The 15,570-nt window shown below is 39.5% G+C and overlaps 1 protein-coding gene across 1 annotated transcript in view; it reads right to left on the bottom strand.

Moving 5' to 3' along the window:
- MST1R (macrophage stimulating 1 receptor) overlaps positions 1-15,570 on the bottom strand; it is a 1,081,737-nt gene that overhangs the window by 264,116 nt on the left and 802,051 nt on the right. The gene's annotated exons all lie outside the window — the stretch shown is intronic.

Raw genomic sequence — 15,570 nt, 5'->3', positions numbered from 1 at the left:
TACAGTCAGGGTGTCACACAGGGCTCTCTCCATGGCCCTTACTTGTTTAGATTGTATCTTTCACACCTAACATTTTCATCTGAGGTGTTCTGCAATCTGTATGCAGATGACCTGAAACTGGGTAAACTGATTACATGTGTTACAGATAAGGCATGTCTGCAAAATAGCTTCACTAAATTGACCATTTGGGCACAGGAGAATAATATGCTGATAAATACATCAAAAACTAAGCATATGAAATTTGGGAGACATAAATTGAAAGGTGACTGTTTAATACAGCACACAGTGATTGAAACTGTAGACTCATTGAAGGACCTGGGTATATGGGTAGATTCAGCTATGAGTTTTTCTAATCTTATCAACCAATTGGTTAATGACAGTTATAGAACTATAGATTCTATAAAAAGATTTATGTCTATGAAATCAAACATGATGAAGACATTGTTAATTACATTAGACCCAAACTTGAGTATGGAATAACAATATGGAAACCCTATAAGAAAACAACCATGAGTAAACTGGAAAGAGTATAGAGGAAATATACCAAGAGCATCCATGGATGTGAAAATTTAAGTTATTATGAAAGACTAAAATATCTGAACTTGTGCAGTGTCTCTTACAGACATTTAAGAGGAGATCTTATCCAAGTATATAGGGCATTTAGAGACAACTACCTGTGGGAATGTTTGGGGTTATCAAAAAGTACTACAGAATCATCAGACAACCTATGCAGAACAGAATAAATCTAAGATGACTTCTCTGCTTAATTTAGCAGAAACATATCGGCGTCAAGTAGGAATAGAAATCAAACCAGAAGTAGATAAAAATCAGGCAGCAACTGAATGTGCCAAAAACTAAAAGAAAGAATATAAGGTGAAAGACCAGATGAGAAGGCAAGAAATGTGGAAAAAGCAAGTATACAAAACTTCTGGAAGAACCTCATATTGATCAGGAATGAATGCAGGAATGGTTAAGGAGACGTGAATTCAAACCAAGAGATGAAAGGTTATTTGGCAGCCCAAGATAGTGGGCTACAAAAACGCTGGTTTACAAAGTCCATTGAACATGTGGGAGAAACAGACGAATGTAGGTTTTGTAAAACCAAATTTGGAAACAGTTGCACAGAACTGTATACTGAAAGGCATAATAATGTGGTAAGACTGTTACACCGGGGATTGTGCAAACATTATGGTACTGAAGTGGATGAAAAATACTGGAAACATGATCCTCAAAGCATCATAGAAAATGATGTTTATATCACATGGGATCACCCATTACCAACAGTTCAAAAGATAGATGCTAGAAAACTGGATATAGTGGTCCAAGAAAAGAAGACAAAAGTAGCATTGATCACTGAAATCGGCACACCCAGTGACTACATTGTCTTGTGTACAGGGAGACAAAGTCATAAAATACCAGGATCTGCAGGCAGAAATGAGTGCAATGTGGAAGAAAGATACCCAGACAATTCCAATAATAGTAAGGAGCAACGGGACTTATCAAAAAGAATCTACAATCATATTTAGATATTTTACCAATCCATGTAACCCCGTACGAATTGAAGAAGGAGTCATTACTGGGCACATTGTGGGTGCTGCAAAGAGCACTTCTGGCTGACATCAAAGACTGAAACAATACTAATTTCATGAAATTTAATCGTACTTTGACTTAGGAATGGGGTCCATTCCTGTTATGGTATTAGAAACCCAAAAGATTTGGCGAAATTACAAAAAGATTATATAGGAATGAGAAGTGTAATAACTGGTTCTCTGACAGAGTAGCTGATGCATGGAACAGACTACCAAATTACATTAAAGTACTAGAGAATCATCAGACAACCTATGTAGAAGGTTCTATAGGAATGAGAAGTGCACTAACTGGTTCTGTGACAGAGTAACTGATGCATGGAACAGACTACCAAATTACATTAAAGTACTAGAGAATCATCAGATAACCTATGTAGAAGGTTCTATAGGAATGAGAAGTGCACTAACTGGTTCTGTGACAGAGTAACTGATGCATGGAACAGACACCAAATTACATTAAAGTACTAGAGAATCATCAGACAACCTATGTAGAAGGTTCTATAGGAATGAGAAGTGCACTAACTGGTTCTGTGACAGAGTAACTGATGCATGGAACAGACACCAAATTACATTAAAGTACTAGAGAATCATCAGACAACCTATGTAGAAGGTTCTATAGGAATGAGAAGTGCACTAACTGGTTCTCTGACAGAGTAACTGATGCATGGAACAGACACCAAATTACATTAAAGTACTAGAGAATCATCAGACAACCTATGTAGAAGGTTCTATAGGAATGAGAAGTGCACTAACTGGTTCTCTGACAGAGTAACTGATGCATGGAACAGACTACCAAATTACATTAAAGTACTAGAGAATCATCAGACAACCTATGTAGAAGGTTCTATAGGAATGAGAAGTGCACTAACTGGTTCTCTGACAGAGTAACTGATGCATGGAACAGACTACCAAATTACATTAAAGTACTAGAGAATCATCAGACAACCTATGTAGAAGGTTCTATAGGAATGAGAAGTGCACTAACTGGTTCTGTGACAGAGTAACTGATGCATGGAACAGACACCAAATTACATTAAAGTACTAGAGAATCATCAGACAACCTATGTAGAAGGTTCTATAGGAATGAGAAGTGCACTAACTGGTTCTGTGACAGAGTAACTGATGCATGGAACAGACACCAAATTACATTAAAGTACTAGAGAATCATCAGATAACCTATGTAGAAGGTTCTATAGGAATGAGAAGTGCACTAACTGGTTCTGTGACAGAGTAACTGATGCATGGAACAGACTACCAAATTACATTAAAGTACTAGAGAATCATCAGACAACCTATGTAGAAGGTTCTATAGGAATGAGAAGTGCACTAACTGGTTCTGTGACAGAGTAACTGATGCATGGAACAGACTACCAAATTACATTAAAGTACTAGAGAATCATCAGACAACCTATGTAGAAGGTTCTATAGGAATGAGAAGTGCACTAACTGGTTCTGTGACAGAGTAACTGATGCATGGAACAGACTACCAAATTACATTAAAGTACTAGAGAATCATCAGACAACCTATGTAGAAGGTTCTATAGGAATGAGAAGTGCACTAACTGGTTCTGTGACAGAGTAACTGATGCATGGAACAGACTACCAAATTACATTAAAGTACTAGAGAATCATCAGATAACCTATGTAGAAGGTTCTATAGGAATGAGAAGTGCACTAACTGGTTCTGTGACAGAGTAACTGATGCATGGAACAGACTACCAAATTACATTAAAGTACTAGAGAATCATCAGACAACCTATGTAGAAGGTTCTATAGGAATGAGAAGTGCACTAACTGGTTCTGTGACAGAGTAACTGATGCATGGAACAGACTACCAAATTACATTAAAGTACTAGAGAATCATCAGACAACCTATGTAGAAGGTTCTATAGGAATGAGAAGTGCACTAACTGGTTCTGTGACAGAGTAACTGATGCATGGAACAGACACCAAATTACATTAAAGTACTAGAGAATCATCAGACAACCTATGTAGAAGGTTCTATAGGAATGAGAAGTGCACTAACTGGTTCTGTGACAGAGTAACTGATGCATGGAACAGACTACCAAATTACATTAAAGTACTAGAGAATCATCAGACAACCTATGTAGAAGGTTCTATAGGAATGAGAAGTGCACTAACTGGTTCTGTGACAGAGTAACTGATGCATGGAACAGACACCAAATTACATTAAAGTACTAGAGAATCATCAGACAACCTATGTAGAAGGTTCTATAGGAATGAGAAGTGCACTAACTGGTTCTGTGACAGAGTAACTGATGCATGGAACAGACTACCAAATTACATTAAAGTACTAGAGAATCATCAGACAACCTATGTAGAAGGTTCTATAGGAATGAGAAGTGCACTAACTGGTTCTGTGACAGAGTAACTGATGCATGGAACAGACTACCAAATTACATTAAAGTACTAGAGAATCATCAGACAACCTATGTAGAAGGTTCTATAGGAATGAGAAGTGCACTAACTGGTTCTGTGACAGAGTAACTGATGCATGGAACAGACTACCAAATTACATTAAAGTACTAGAGAATCATCAGACAACCTATGTAGAAGGTTCTATAGGAATGAGAAGTGCACTAACTGGTTCTGTGACAGAGTAACTGATGCATGGAACAGACACCAAATTACATTAAAGTACTAGAGAATCATCAGACAACCTATGTAGAAGGTTCTATAGGAATGAGAAGTGCACTAACTGGTTCTGTGACAGAGTAACTGATGCATGGAACAGACTACCAAATTACATTAAAGTACTAGAGAATCATCAGACAACCTATGTAGAAGGTTCTATAGGAATGAGAAGTGCACTAACTGGTTCTGTGACAGAGTAACTGATGCATGGAACAGACTACCAAATTACATTAAAGTACTAGAGAATCATCAGACAACCTATGTAGAAGGTTCTATAGGAATGAGAAGTGCACTAACTGGTTCTGTGACAGAGTAACTGATGCATGGAACAGACTACCAAATTACATTAAAGTACTAGAGAATCATCAGACAACCTATGTAGAAGGTTCTATAGGAATGAGAAGTGCACTAACTGGTTCTGTGACAGAGTAACTGATGCATGGAACAGACTACCAAATTACATTAAAGTACTAGAGAATCATCAGATAACCTATGTAGAAGGTTCTATAGGAATGAGAAGTGCACTAACTGGTTCTGTGACAGAGTAACTGATGCATGGAACAGACTACCAAATTACATTAAAGTACTAGAGAATCATCAGACAACCTATGTAGAAGGTTCTATAGGAATGAGAAGTGCACTAACTGGTTCTGTGACAGAGTAACTGATGCATGGAACAGACACCAAATTACATTAAAGTACTAGAGAATCATCAGACAACCTATGTAGAAGGTTCTATAGGAATGAGAAGTGCACTAACTGGTTCTGTGACAGAGTAACTGATGCATGGAACAGACTACCAAATTACATTAAAGTACTAGAGAATCATCAGACAACCTATGTAGAAGGTTCTATAGGAATGAGAAGTGCACTAACTGGTTCTGTGACAGAGTAACTGATGCATGGAACAGACTACCAAATTACATTAAAGTACTAGAGAATCATCAGACAACCTATGTAGAAGGTTCTATAGGAATGAGAAGTGCACTAACTGGTTCTGTGACAGAGTAACTGATGCATGGAACAGACTACCAAATTACATTAAAGTACTAGAGAATCATCAGACAACCTATGTAGAAGGTTCTATAGGAATGAGAAGTGCACTAACTGGTTCTGTGACAGAGTAACTGATGCATGGAACAGACACCAAATTACATTAAAGTACTAGAGAATCATCAGATAACCTATGTAGAAGGTTCTATAGGAATGAGAAGTGCACTAACTGGTTCTGTGACAGAGTAACTGATGCATGGAACAGACTACCAAATTACATTAAAGTACTAGAGAATCATCAGACAACCTATGTAGAAGGTTCTATAGGAATGAGAAGTGCACTAACTGGTTCTGTGACAGAGTAACTGATGCATGGAACAGACACCAAATTACATTAAAGTACTAGAGAATCATCAGACAACCTATGTAGAAGGTTCTATAGGAATGAGAAGTGCACTAACTGGTTCTGTGACAGAGTAACTGATGCATGGAACAGACTACCAAATTACATTAAAGTACTAGAGAATCATCAGACAACCTATGTAGAAGGTTCTATAGGAATGAGAAGTGCACTAACTGGTTCTGTGACAGAGTAACTGATGCATGGAACAGACTACCAAATTACATTAAAGTACTAGAGAATCATCAGACAACCTATGTAGAAGGTTCTATAGGAATGAGAAGTGCACTAACTGGTTCTGTGACAGAGTAACTGATGCATGGAACAGACTACCAAATTACATTAAAGTACTAGAGAATCATCAGACAACCTATGTAGAAGGTTCTATAGGAATGAGAAGTGCACTAACTGGTTCTGTGACAGAGTAACTGATGCATGGAACAGACTACCAAATTACATTAAAGTACTAGAGAATCATCAGACAACCTATGTAGAAGGTTCTATAGGAATGAGAAGTGCACTAACTGGTTCTGTGACAGAGTAACTGATGCATGGAACAGACTACCAAATTACATTAAAGTACTAGAGAATCATCAGACAACCTATGTAGAAGGTTCTATAGGAATGAGAAGTGCACTAACTGGTTCTGTGACAGAGTAACTGATGCATGGAACAGACACCAAATTACATTAAAGTACTAGAGAATCATCAGATAACCTATGTAGAAGGTTCTATAGGAATGAGAAGTGCACTAACTGGTTCTGTGACAGAGTAACTGATGCATGGAACAGACTACCAAATTACATTAAAGTACTAGAGAATCATCAGATAACCTATGTAGAAGGTTCTATAGGAATGAGAAGTGCACTAACTGGTTCTGTGACAGAGTAACTGATGCATGGAACAGACTACCAAATTACATTAAAGTACTAGAGAATCATCAGACAACCTATGTAGAAGGTTCTATAGGAATGAGAAGTGCACTAACTGGTTCTGTGACAGAGTAACTGATGCATGGAACAGACTACCAAATTACATTAAAGTACTAGAGAATCATCAGACAACCTATGTAGAAGGTTCTATAGGAATGAGAAGTGCACTAACTGGTTCTGTGACAGAGTAACTGATGCATGGAACAGACACCAAATTACATTAAAGTACTAGAGAATCATCAGACAACCTATGTAGAAGGTTCTATAGGAATGAGAAGTGCACTAACTGGTTCTGTGACAGAGTAACTGATGCATGGAACAGACTACCAAATTACATTAAAGTACTAGAGAATCATCAGATAACCTATGTAGAAGGTTCTATAGGAATGAGAAGTGCACTAACTGGTTCTGTGACAGAGTAACTGATGCATGGAACAGACACCAAATTACATTAAAGTACTAGAGAATCATCAGATAACCTATGTAGAAGGTTCTATAGGAATGAGAAGTGCACTAACTGGTTCTGTGACAGAGTAACTGATGCATGGAACAGACTACCAAATTACATTAAAGTACTAGAGAATCATCAGACAACCTATGTAGAAGGTTCTATAGGAATGAGAAGTGCACTAACTGGTTCTGTGACAGAGTAACTGATGCATGGAACAGACACCAAATTACATTAAAGTACTAGAGAATCATCAGACAACCTATGTAGAAGGTTCTATAGGAATGAGAAGTGCACTAACTGGTTCTGTGACAGAGTAACTGATGCATGGAACAGACTACCAAATTACATTAAAGTACTAGAGAATCATCAGATAACCTATGTAGAAGGTTCTATAGGAATGAGAAGTGCACTAACTGGTTCTCTGACAGAGTAACTGATGCATGGAACAGACTACCAAATTACATTAAAGTACTAGAGAATCATCAGACAACCTATGTAGAAGGTTCTATAGGAATGAGAAGTGCACTAACTGGTTCTCTGACAGAGTAACTGATGCATGGAACAGACTACCAAATTACATTAAAGTACTAGAGAATCATCAGATAACCTATGTAGAAGGTTCTATAGGAATGAGAAGTGCACTAACTGGTTCTCTGACAGAGTAGCTGATGCATGGAACAGACTACCAAATTACATTAAAGCAAGTACTAGTTTAGATATTTTTAAGAACAGCCTGGACACTTATTATGGGAACAAGTGTTTTGGTATATTGGCAAGCTAGACGGTCTTTCCTCTAAACATGGTTAATTTATTCCTTAGGGAAAGGACAAACTTAATTTTGCCTAGGCTATATTATCTAGTCATCTATGTTGCAAAGTGTGCACTCAATGTGCTTACTGTTATATTCGTGAACTGCAATTTGTGATCTCTTTAACATTTGATAATATTCTTTTCATCAACTTGTTTTCTCTGTCCAAATATTATATTTATATTTCTGGAGCTTTTCATCCTGACCATCCACTGAAAACAGGTGCAATAATCCAGTCAGGCTTTCCCAGTAAACAAATATCAGTAAATAAGTAGATAAATAAATGTTGCTGATGGTGAAGCCAAACTGACTAAAAGTTCTACTGGAATTTTCTCATGTAAAGTCTGTCCCAGCAGCTCACGATAATCAGAGAGGCCATGAAACACAGAATCCTGGAAGGTCGGCAGTTGTAACTCTTACTGGTGAGGGTTTATCCTTGTCCTGATCAGCTTGTCTGCTATAATTTCATGCTCTAACTGAATGAATAAAGCCTGAATAATCATATTTATTTATTTATTCATTCATTCATTTATTTACTGTATTTGTTTTCCTGGACAGTCTAATTGGGCTGAAAGCTACCTCTTTTCAACCGAGGTCCTTGGGTAATAGGCCTCAGAAAAATTCCATCATTACACAAAGATAATAGTAAACAGAGGTATGCAATCAACAATTATAGAACATTTAACCTGGGTATACATTAATCAATAACAGCTTCATATAAAAAGCTATGAGGCATATTTGGAAATAAACCTGATAGAAGGAAAGAAAATGATAAATATAGAAGACTTTAGTATTAAGAGAGATTGTTTTAGGAGAGGTAGAAGGAAAACGAGAGAGAGGTGTAGAACATGGAGGAGATTTTGGACCAATAACTAAAGGTATAGTGTTTGGAAAGAAAAGGAAATAGTAAGGGGCAGGACATTTATCATCCAGGAGTTCTGTAAATGAACTGAAATGTTACCTCCCAGGTAATCATGACAATTCTTCACAGGGGATAAGATGTGCTAATGTGCAGAGGTGCTGGGGAGCACAGATTAAAGACATTAAGAACATTGACAGCTGCCGATATCTATTTGAAATGTATGTGCTTTTAACTGCCTTTCTTGTTCCACAAACCTTGCACACTTTCAACCCTTTTGCTATAGTCCCCCAAGCAAAGTTTGAAACAGTGATCGTGACACATTACATGGAAGAGGAAGGGAGAAGGGAAGGCATGGACCAAGCGATACTCGGTCTGTAACTCCGTTCTTATAAAAATATGAAAGGGTTCAGACTCCTGGCTAATGATTTCAGCTCCTTCTCCTCTAATACCTGTAAACATCTGAGCTCTCCTTTTCCTATTTTGTTTCTCTCACTATTACTTCCCTCACCCTTAATCTTGACTTTTGTATTCCGCGGTGGTGCACTGGTAGTGTTGTTGCCTCACAGCAAGAGGTACTCCTGTTCGATTCTCGACTTGGGTTGGGGAGTGCCTTCTGTGTGGAGTCTGCATGTCCCCCCCGCGGTCGAGTGGGCGTTCGAAAGACATGCATTGAATGGGCGTGCCTTCGTTGAAGGTTGGGTGTCAGGCTGGCAACTCGACACCACAAAAACCAACTGCCAATCATTAGCGGACTGGAGTTAAACTGTGGTGACCCCTAACCAGGAAAAGCCGAAAGACAAACAACAACAACCCTTAATCTTGATTTTGCACATTATTTATCCCTCCTCTTGTACCTACCCCACTTATTACCCCTAGCAAATACTTTTACTCACCCCCCTTTCTCTCTTCCTCATTAATTGTCTGAAGGTTCTTCTCTGACATTTGCTTTATGACTGAGTAATAAACTCATGCACATATAACATGCTTTTGTTTATTTATTTATTTAACATTTGTTGACTGGGAAAGTCTGACTAGGACAGAACCTATTTTCAGTGTAGGCCTGGGAAGAAATGCTCCAGATGCATGTCTTTGGAATGTGGGAGGAAACCGGTGTACCCAGAGGAAACTCACTCAATACTATACGATATTGTGTTTATCCTGTACTACTAATTGTATATGTGTGTTATTCAACATCATATGAGAGTGTCTTTCGGCTTTTCCTGGTTAGGGGTCGCCACAGCGGAACTCCAGTCTGCTAATGATTGGTAGTGGATTTTTACGTACCAGGCTACCAGCCCTGACGCACAACCTTCAACGAAGGCACGCCCCATTCACATATGCCTCCACACAGAAGACGCTCTAGCTGAGAATCGAACGGGACCACGTCTTGCTACGAGGCGACAACGCTACCGCAGCACCACCACCACAGTTACTTATTCAACATCATATATGTATTAATATTTGTATTAATCAATGTATTTATAGCATACTGGAATATGATGTCAGTTTTCATAGACGTGGTAGACGGCAGTGTCTAGACAGAAAAGATCGGGAAGTTTTCTTTGAACATTTCTACGCTATCCCAAGGACGACTCTGTTCCTAGTATGCATTCAAAGACCTCCCAGAAAAAGCTAAACTGTTGTAAAGAAAGAAAGATATTTCAGAAAGTTCAACTGAAACTGCAGATTTAAAAGGAGCTTCTTGGTGCATGTCAGACAATCCTAACATTTGTAGAAAAAAAAAATGCAGATAAGACCATTTCCCAAAAATGGAAAGATGTGAATGCCTATAAGTACTGGGAATGGACACTTTGTAAGTACCCTAAAGTGCAAATGGTTGCCCAAAAGGTAAGACAGACACATAAAATCTTAAATAAAAACATACAATTTGGAATGAGATGATAGTCATATTTTCAGTCTAACATTACCAGGAGACTGAGGAAGGTAACAGAAGTAGCAAGGGAAGGACTAGGACTGTTCTTCAAGGTTCCTTCTTTTTTTGGCAGCAGAAGATTCAGAATAAAAAACTATTACCTCTTAGACCTGGGGGGGGGGGGGCAAGTATTACAACCCAGTGAGACAAAATTCATTCTACAAGTGCAGGAAAGAAGAAAGCTCAATTTACAAGCTGAAGTGGGATCCACAGAAAACGAGGTTGAGATTCCCACTGTCATCTGGATTCCTGTAGAAATATGCTCAGAAACCATCTGTCTGAGAAAACATGATGCCACTAGGTAAATGAAGGCCTAGACTGAAGGACAGTTTAAAGGGATTGCCAGGGTGGGAGGGAAGAAATGGATGGGGCAAGTAGTCAAATACTTTTTTGACTGTCTTTGTCAGTTGGAGGCGCCCCAATTTTTTCTAAGAAACGTCATATATATATATATATATATATATATATATATATATATATATATATATATATATATATATATATATATATATATATACACACACACATAAATCTAGTGTTTGTTTCATCCTTGCTAGGGGTGATAAATATATTCTTGAGAAAATGTCCTGAAAAGAAAAGAAAAAAATATTTATTTTTATTTTTTAGGATGAAGGGGATTGAACAATACTGGAAAAAACTCTTAAATCAGTATCCCTCTAGCAACAAATGTTTAGGTCCACAGCATCTGAAGAGCCAAACAGAACAACTTTGACATCTTATAGAAAGTTCCGAGAAAGTAACCAAGCAATATATTTCTTAACTAACAGAACCAGCAGCCATGGATAGTGCATTAGCAGAATCATAACAGAACTTTAAAGAGTGTTTGGTTACCTGAGAAACAGATACAATAAAGGTGTTCAATGAAAGTTTAACCTCTAACGAACAAAGGTTAATGGTTAACTTTCTCAAGTTCTCAGAAGAAGATAGACTTTAGTCTGAAATCTATCAAACACTTTCCCACTCTGAAAGGGGAAATGGGGTAGCATTCAGGAAACTGATCAGCAGTCGAGATGGTTCTGATAAGGAAATAGCTGCAGGTTCAGATGTGGGGTAAGAAAAAGGCTATTGAAGTCCATGATGTACTATGGGGAACCTACAAGAGTTTTTTACCGGCATGTGTTTGACTGTCAGGCATACAGCAAGTTGTTAAAAAAACATCTTCTAGAGCTGATGAAACAGGATGGACAGCTGCAAGGTGTGGAAATGCCAGTTGCAGCAAGTCATAAAACTTGTGCTGGGGGATACAGACTTCACTCTGTTCCCACTGAAACAAATCTTTCACTTTGCTATAGTTTCAGAAAAGAAAACTATACTGGGTGTAAATGAGAATTACAGCCCTCATAAACAGAATTTCCAGCTTAAGGAGAAATACTGAAGAGCAGTACGCCTGCTGCACTGACTCGAACTCTGTGTCAGAAGACAGGGAAATCTTTTATTTTCCTATTAACAGTCAGTGGAGAAACAGAAATAAATAACTCATTCCACACCTTTCGGACCCAGAACTTGGACGAAAGCCCCAAAGGTGGTGGTGTTTCCATATTCATAAAGGATGTGCACACCTCCCAACTGGTAGCCCAACATAACGCATCAGAGATACTTCAGGTGCAGCTAACATTGGGTAAGACAGCAATTCCGGTCGTAGCCTGCTATAGGTCCCCAACCATGTCCCAAGACTCACACTCCACATTCCTAAGGACCCTGGAGAATATTAGGGTCCAAACTAACACTCTCATACTGGGCAACTTCAACTACCCCTCCATTAACTGGGAAACTACTCATGTACCAATACATTTTCCCAACATTTCCTGGAATTCATTAATTCCAATGCCCTGGACCAGCTCGTTCTTACCCCCACTAGAGGTAGCAACATCCTTGACCTCGTCATTACTAACATGGGCGACTGTTGCTCTACACCAATGGTCTTCTCCTCCCTGGTTAGATCTGACCACAAACTAATCCCCTTGGAAATACATATCCCTTCCACCCCTCCCCCACAAAGGTAACCACCATGAAAAACTTCTCCACAGCTAACTTTGGGCTCCAAAAACAGAGGTGGCTAACTTCACAGCACCCATGCAAATGGAGAATAGTTGCATGACCGCCGAATCATACACCACTGCACTGTACGAACATGTACACAAATGCATGGATATCGCCATACCCAATAGAACCAAGATGCTTTCCTCCAAAAAAAGGAAGCCAATCTGGTTTGCCTCTGCCATAAACAAACTTTACCACAGAGGGAGGAAACTGATGCAGAATAAGGTGAAGCCCCAAGACTGGCAAAACCCCCTTATCACCCTCAACAAAAAGTTGAGATCACTCATCAAATCCTCTAAAGCTAGCTATGAAAACAGGATTGCAGCAGATAGTAAAGACAACCACAAGGCATTCTGTAGTTATGTAAAGAATCTCCATGGCAATACCCACATTTGCTTTGAGCTACTGCATAATGGTACATCCTTTCCCGAGCCAACAGATATTGTCAATATACTGGCCGACAGATTCAGTGCCAACTTTACCCTTCTCTCTCCCCAAAGGAACAATCACATGCCAGGCACCCAGTATTACTGCTGCATAGGTTAAAACAGAACTGTCCAAGGCCAAGAATACAGCTTCTATGGGACCTGACAATATCCCTGGCTGTGTTCTACATGAACTGCAGGTGAACTGGCACCTCACCTGTGTGCCCTGTTCAACCATGGCCTCACATCAGGGTTTGTCCCTACTGAATGGCGCACTGCTACAGTCATCCCTCTTCACAAAGGAGGAGCGACTACAGACCCTGGGAACTATTGCTCCATTAGCCTGATGAGTCTGATATACAAAGCTATGGAAAGCATCATCATGGACCTAATAAACAAGGATATAGGGAATCTCCAAACTCTGGATCTCACACAGTTTGGTTATGTGAAGGGTAGAGCATGAATGCTCAACTTGGTCGACTTCTTTGAGTCAGTCGTGGATGAAGGCAAGGTGGTTCATACAGCCTACCTTGATCTGGCCAAGGCCTTTGATACAGTTCCCCACTCAGAAATCATATAAAAAGTCACTGCTAGGCATCAACCCATATATCACTAGGTGGATTGCAAGCTGGCTCAGAGATAGTACCCACAGTGTGAAAGTAGCTGACTCCAAGTCAGACTGCCGACCAGTCACGAGTGGAGTCCCACAGGGTTCGGTCCTGGGTCCTCTCCTGTTTGGTATCTATTTTGCTGAAGTCCAGGCCAACACAAAGGGACTCTGGCTGACAAAGTTTGCAGACAATTGCAAGTTGGGAGCTATTATTAACTCCCCAAGTGATGTTGACATCCTACAGAATGGCCTCACTGTTACCAACGACTGGTGTCAGAACCATGTCCTTATGCTCAATGCCAAAACATGTGTCGTCATCCCCTTTGGGAAAAACCTGGTTCCCATGAGTTACCACATCGATGGTAGTCCACTGAACACAGAAGGCATTATAAGAGATGTGGGAACAGATGTTGACAGCAACCTTTCTTTTGACCACCACATTGCCACTGTGGTCAGAAAGTCCTTATCACATCTCTTTATAAGGGTTTTGCATCCAGGAAGAAAGAGGTCATTGTCTTCCTCTACTCTTCCCTCATTAGGCCAATCATCGAGTACAATGCCCCATTTGGCATGTACCTCACTAGACACCACAACAACTGGAGAGGCCTCATAAGTACCTCACAAAGAGGATCCTAGGTCTTAAACACTTGTCCTATATGGACAGACTCAAAAAACACCAACTATTCTCTGTCTCATATTGCCTATTAGAGGCAATTTTTGCTTTACTTACAAAGCCATGTCAGACCCAGCTCTGTTAGAAATGCTACATCTAAAGAAATTCTAATCCCTCTACACCACACACTCCAGAGACCTCAACCTCATTACCAGAATCAACAGAACATACTGGAGGGACAGGTTCATGCCCCACAGACTGGCCATGCTATGGAATAGACTTCCCATACATGTCAAGCAGAGCACCTCACTGACCTTCTTCAAGAGAAATCTTGATGAGTGGATGGGAAATAGAAAATTCACTCCATGGATCACTCCAGTGGCTCTACTTGACAGAGGCACTGGGAACTAAGGTCTGGTGGCACGATGCCAGGGTAATCCTATGGGCAAGGCTTGTAAAGGCTCCAGGGCCATTAGCCTAGTACACACCTGTGAACCTATTTAAGTCTAGAAGTGATCCCTGTGGAAATTCCAGTAAGTCTTCTCTGTTCAACAAATAGGGACAACAAGAGAACTCACAAACCTCACTGGTTTTGTTGTCCTGGGAAACTATCTGGAAAAGGACTGACCTATGGCAAGTGCACTACTTAGGAAACAAGCACCTAACTCGGCTAAGTTGTAAACCTTTAATTGTTACTTCCCCCAAGACCAACAACAGCGATTCTTCCTCAGTCAGTAAGGGCTAATGAATATCTGCAAAGCGTAACTTGGTGGCAAGAAAGTTCGGAAGCTTTTGAGTGATCTGACTGCCTCTCATATGGAGCTCTGCCCAAGCTCCTGGCATTTAGGGCATCCAAAAGGTGTGCCCAAGCTTTGGAAAGTTGTCTGATCTGTCCTATCTTTGGCAGCGTATAACCAAATTGCTTAGACCATTGCAGCAGTAATCCAGTGTTAACTATACAAGTTTTTCAAATTTGCTGCAGACCTTATTTATTTATTGTTTGATTGTTTGTTAGAGGCTTAGTTACAAGACTGCAGGAATGTCAGAAAATGAGAAATAAGCCACGGAACAGCAGCAAACCTACTGTTTTTAACAGTGATTTTTCAAAACACACAGAAGTAACTGCAAGTACTACTAAAGAACTGTCAATTTATAAAGAATGCTTTATGTTAGACGAACAGGATAAACTCCTGCTGTAAGTTCAAATCCCACACAGATCTAATCTGTTCTCCACCTACCAT

This window comes from Protopterus annectens, chromosome 7.part1 (genome assembly GCF_019279795.1).
Source record: "Protopterus annectens isolate FY-2018-M chromosome 7.part1, PAN1.0, whole genome shotgun sequence".
NCBI classification, from domain to species: Eukaryota; Metazoa; Chordata; order Ceratodontiformes; family Protopteridae; genus Protopterus; species Protopterus annectens.
Note: the sequence above shows the minus strand (reverse complement) of the source record. Positions and strands in the feature narration are given on the sequence as shown.